This window comes from Somniosus microcephalus, chromosome 22 (genome assembly GCF_052327205.1).
Source record: "Somniosus microcephalus isolate GS21.2 chromosome 22, FLI_Smic_1.0, whole genome shotgun sequence".
Taxonomy (NCBI): Eukaryota; Metazoa; Chordata; class Chondrichthyes; order Squaliformes; family Somniosidae; genus Somniosus; species Somniosus microcephalus.
Window position 1 is genome coordinate 47,612,788 of NC_141008.1, and position 6,000 is coordinate 47,618,787.

Sequence of the window (6,000 nt, forward strand, 5' to 3'; positions counted from 1 at the left end):
CAGGAGCAGCACCAGGCATACCTAAAAATGAGGTGCCAACCTGGGGAAGCTGCAACACAGGACTACACACATGCTAAACAGCAGAAGCAGCATGCTATAGACAGGGCTAAACGATCCCACAATCAACGGATCAGATCAAAGCTCTGCAGTCCTGTCACATCCAGTCGTGAATGGTGGTGGACCATTAAACAACTAACGGGAGGAGGAGTCTCCATGAATATCCCCATCCTTAATGATGGTGGAGCCTAGCACATAAGTGCAAAAGACAAGGCTGAAGCATTTGCAACCATCTTCAGCCAGAAGTGCCGGGTGGATGATCCATATCGACCTCCTCCTGAGGTCCCCACCATCACAGAAGCCAGTCTTCAGCCAATTCGATTCACTCCACGTGATATCAAGAAACAGCTCAGCACACTGGATACAGCAAATGCTATGGACCCCGACAACATCCCGGCTGTCATGCTGAAGGCTTGTGCTCCAGAACTAGCCGCACCTCTAGCCAAGCTCTTCCAGTACAGCTACAACACTGGCATCTATCCGACAATGTGGAAAACTGTCCAGGTTATGTTCTGTCCACAAAAAGCAGGACAAATCCAACCCGGCCAATTACCGCCCCATCAGTCTACTCTCAATCATCAGCAAAGTGATGGAAGGTGTCGTCGACAGTGCTATCAAGCGGCACTTACTCACCAATAACCTGCTCACTGATGCCCAATTTGGGTTCCACCAAGACCACACAGCTTCCGATCTCATTACAGCCTTGGTCCAAACATGGACAAAGGAGCTGAATTCCAGAGGTGAGGCAAGAGTGGCTGCTCTCGACATCAAGGCAGCATTTGACCAAGTGTGGCATCAAGGAGCCCGAGTAAAACTGAAGTCAATGGGAACCGGGGAGGGGGAACTCTCCACTGGCTGGAGTCATACCTAGCACAAAGGAAGATGGTTGGAGGTCAACCATCACAGCCTCAGGACATCGCTGCAAGAGTTCCTCGGGGCAGCGTCCTAGGCCCAACCATCTTCAGCTGCTTCATCAATGACCTTCCCTCCAACATAAAGTCAGAAATGGGGATGTTCACTGATGATTGCACAGTGTTCAGCGCCATTCATAACTCCTCAGATAATGAAGCAGTCCATGCCCGCATGCAACAAGACCTGGACGACGTTTAGGTCTGGGCTGATAAGTGGCAGGTAACATTCGCGCCACACAAGTGCCAGGCAATGACTATCTCCAACAAGCGAGAGTCTAACCACCTCCCCTTGACATTCAACGGCATTACCATTGCCGAATCCTCCACCATCAACATACTGAGGGTCACCATTGACCAGAAACTTAACTGGACCAGCCACATAAATACTGTGGCAACAAGAGCAGGTCAGAGGCTGGGTATTCTGCGGCGAGTGTCTCACCTCCTGACTCCCCAAAGCCTTTCCACCATCTACAAGGCAAAAGGAATGTGATGGAATACTCTCCACTTGCCTAGATGAGTGCAGCTCCAACAACACTCAAGAAGCTCGACACCATCCAGGTCAAAGCAGCCGCTTGATTGGCACCCCATCCACCACCTTAAACATTCACTCCCTCCACCACCGGCGTACCGTGGCTGCAGTGTGTACCATCTACAAGATGCACTGCAGCAACTCACCAAGGCTTCTTTGGCAGCACCTCCCAAACCCGTGACCTCTTCCACCTAGAAGGACAAGGGCAGCAGGCGCATGGGAACACCACCACCTCCAAGTCACACACCATCCTGACTTGGAAATATATCGGCCGTTCCTTCATCATTGCTGGGTCAAAATCCTGGAACTACCTACCTAAGCACTGTGGGAGTACCTTCACCACACGGACTGTAGCGGTTCAAGGCGGCGGCTCACCACCACCTTCTCAAGGGCAACTAGGGATCGGCAATAAATCCTGGGCCTTGCCAGCGACGCCCAGATCCCATAAGCGAATATAAAAAAAACAAGCACAGCACCCTGTGCTGCTGGACAGCTGCATGCTTCACAGAGAAAAAAAGCTGTGGGACTAATAGTTCTAGTTTAATGGGGGCTTTGCACTCCCTGCATGGAACCTGGGCTGACCCTGCCCTCTAGCAACATTGTCATAAGAACATAAGAAGTAGGAGCAGGAGTAGGCCATACGGCCCCTCGGGCCTGCTCCGCCATTCAATAGGATCATGGCTGATCCGAACCTAGACTCACGTCCACTTCCCTGCCCGCTCCCCGTAACCCCTAATCCCCTTATCAGCTAGGAAACTATCTCAGTTTTAAATTTATTTAACGTCGCAGCTTCCACAGCTCTCTGGGGCAGCAAATTCCATAGATTTACTACCCTCTGAGTGAAGAAGTTTCTCCTCATCTCAGTTTTGAAAGGGCAGCCCCTTATTCTAAGATTATGCCCCCTTGTTCTAGTCTCACCCATCAGTGGAAACATCCTCCCCGCATCCACCCGATCAAGCCCCCTCACAATCTCATGTTTCGATAAGATCGCCTCTCATTCTTCTGAATTCCAATGAGTAGAGGCCCAACCTACTCAACCTTTCCTCATAAGTCAACCCCCTCATCTCCGGAATCAACCGAGTGAACCTTCTCTGAACTGCCTCGAGAGCAAGTATATCTTTTCTTAAATATGGAAACCAAAACTGTACGCAGGTGTGGCCTCACCAGTACCCTGTATAACTGCAGCAAGACTTCCCTGTTTTTATACTTCATCCCCCTTGCAATAAAAGCCAAGATTCCATTGGCCTTCCTGTCAGCTGCTTTGCTCGAGAACAAGACTGAACGAGCAGCGCTGAAAACCAGCTCTCAATATCGCGCAGTGCCAGGGAGAGGGACATGAAGTACCATCTATAATGTAGGAAAACGTCCCAAGGTGCTTGCATGGGAGCGTAATCAGACAAAATTTGACACCAAGCCAAAAAAGATATTAGGACGGATGACTAAAAAGCTTGGTTTTAAGGAGCATCTTAAAAGGAGGAGAGAGAGGTGGAGAGGTTTAGGGAGGGAATTCCAGAGCTTAGGGCCCAGGCAGCAGAAGGCACGGCCGCCAATGGTGGGGCAATGAAAACCGGGGATGCGCAAGAGGCCAGAACTGGAGGAGCGCAGAGATCTCAAAGGGTTGTGGGGCTGGAGGAGGTTAGAGAGATAGGGAGGGGCAAGAAATAGGCATGGAGGGATTTGAAGACGAGGATGAGAATTTTAAACGTGTGGTGTTTGTGGACTGAGTGCAATGTAGGCCAGTGAGCCCGAGCCACAAGCAAAGGGCAAAGGGCTGCCAAATGCCAGCAGCCTCAGCCAGAAACCCTGGAGATCTCTGGTGCCGGGTGAATTCACCAGCCCACAACCAAGATTAAGTGACTGTGCCGCTGCTTTACACCATAATCGGAGTGCGGCTGCTCAGCAAGGACACCGAGGCTGCACTGTGGGACGGTGAGGTGTTGGAATGGATTTCAGCAACTTGGGGAAAGCAAAAGTTAGTAAGTTTAAACACTGACAGAACCCAGTCTTTCACAATCGCCAATCCTGAATTCTATTTGATAATTACTGGCCTGCATCATACTCAGGGAACAATGCTCAGGACAGTTAGAAAGCGGCTGGAACGGCAATGATTGGAAGATGCCAAAGGACCTCTGCGCGATCGTTGCTACGGAACAATACACAATAAGCAAATTATTTGACAGGGTTGAGTTACTAAGACAACAGTGTGCATCATACACACAAACAAGTCCTAAATCTCTGGTGTTACAGGAAGACTACCCTGGATTACGGTGGTTAAATGCTGCTCGGCAAATTTTGCAAACTATGACTCAGGGCCTGCAGAATAATGCAGCCAAGTCATTCAGAGAAGCAATTATTTTTCAATCCTTAAGCAAAATTCGAGGGGGATTGAGCACCTTGTATGCTTATCCAAATGTTTAAGCAAATACAGATGTTGTAGATCATATCAAAAGACTTGCATTTCTGTAGCGCCTATCAAAACGGCAGGACGTCCCAAAGCGCTTCACAGCCAATGAAGTTATTTTTGAAGTGCAGTCGCTGTTGTAATGTAGGAAACGCAGCAGCAAATTGCACACATCAAGATCCCACAAGCAGCAATGTGACCATGACCAGATAATCTGTTTTAGTGATGTTGATTGAGGGATAAATATTGGCCCCAGGACACCAGGGAGAAATCCCCTGCTCCTCTTCAAATAGTGGCCGTGGGTTCTTTTCCGCCCACCTGAGAGCACAGACGGAGCCTCGGTTTAACGTCTCATCCAAAAGATGGCCCCTCCGACACTGCAGCACTCCCTCGGTACTGAACCTCCGACAGTGCGGCTCTCCCTCAGTACTGCCCCTCCGACAGTGCAGCGCTCCCTCGGTACTGCCCCTCCGACAGTGCGGCGCTCCCTCGGTACTGCCCCTCCGACAGTGCGGCGCTCCCTCGGTACTGCCCCTCCGACAGTGCGGCGCTCCCTCGGTACTGAACCTCCGACAGTGCGGCTCTCCCTCAGTACTGCCCCTCCGACAGTGCAGCGCTCCCTCGGTACTGCCCCTCCGACAGTGCGGCGCTCCCTCGGTATTGCCCCTCCGACAGTGCGGCTCTCCCTCAGTACTGCCCCTCCGACAGTGCGGCGCTCCCTCAGTACTGCCCCTCCGACAGTGCGGCGCTCCCTCAGTACTGCCCCTCCGACAGTGCAGCGCTCCCTCAGTAATGCCTCTCCGACAGTGCGGCACTCCCTCAGTACTGCCTCTCCGACAGTGCGGCTCTCCCTCAGTACTGCCCCTCCGACAATGCGGCTCTCCCTCAGTACTGCCCCTCCGACAGTGCGGCTCTCCCTCAGTACTGCCTCTCCGATAGTGCGGCACTCCCTCAGTACTGCCTCTCCGACAGTGCATCGCTCCCTCAGTACTGCCTCTCCGACAGTGCGGCTCTCCCTCAGTACTGCCTCTCCGACAGTGCGGCTCTCCCTCAGTACTGCCTCTCCGATAGTGCGGCACTCCCTCAGTACTGCCTCTCCGACAGTGCATCGCTCCCTCAGTACTGCCTCTCCGACAGTGCGGCTCTCCCTCAGTACTGCCCCTCCGACAGTGCAGCACTCCCTCAGTACTGCCTCTCCGATAGTGCGGCACTCCCTCAGTACTGCCCCTCCGACAGTGCGGCACTCCCTCAGTACTGCCTCTCCGACAGTGCATCGCTCCCTCAGTACTGCACTGGGAGTGTCGGTCTTGATTTTTGTGCTCGAGTCTCTGGAGTGGAACTTGAACCCACAACCTTCTGACTCAGAGGCGAGAGCTGCCCACTGAGCCACGGCTGACCTATCAGAAAACCATTTGATATTGTAACCTTTGCCCATATCACCACATCGATGTGCAATACCCTTGAATAAAACCCCTCCAGTGGAGCTGAAGATTGAACACAAGTAGTCGACTCAATGAAGGACCGAGCTCCCGTCCACATACCACAACCTGTCGTTCTGCTCACTGAAATGCAAGTTACAGTCTTTGTTTGAAATGTTGGGCTAAGTTTGGGAAAAGTCCTCATCAGAGAGGAAGCTCGCCCAGGTCAGTCCAGCAGCACACAGCCCTTGGACAAAAAAAGATTCTGTCTCGTTATAATTCAGAAGTCACATTAGAAACACAAAGAAAGTTGGAATAATTCAGCCACCATTTTGTGAGGGTGTGTCGAGAACATTAATCCCACACAGCCTGTTTAGGAGAACACCTTCACCCCCCGCTGGGATTAATTGGAGAGCTCTTTCAATGAGCCGGCACTGGTATGATAGGCTGAATGGCCTTCTGTGCTATACTATTCTATGTTGGCCTGGGAAGATTAAATACGATTTATTGTGAGATCTGATCTATCTGCAGAAAATAATATACATTTATTCCTGAATTAGATTAGATATTTGATATACACGCGAAGGACTCTCTCTCTGTTTAAACCCATTGACTTATTCCCAGATCGCCCTCCCTTGAGCCTCATTCAGTGTTAATCTGTGATTTCTGTCACGGGGGGTGAAG

The 6,000-nt window shown here is 51.3% G+C and overlaps 1 protein-coding gene across 1 annotated transcript in view; it reads right to left on the reverse strand.

The window, feature by feature from the left end:
• pitpnaa (phosphatidylinositol transfer protein, alpha a) overlaps positions 1 to 6,000 on the reverse strand; it is a 78,343-nt gene that overhangs the window by 71,255 nt on the left and 1,088 nt on the right. The gene's annotated exons all lie outside the window — the stretch shown is intronic.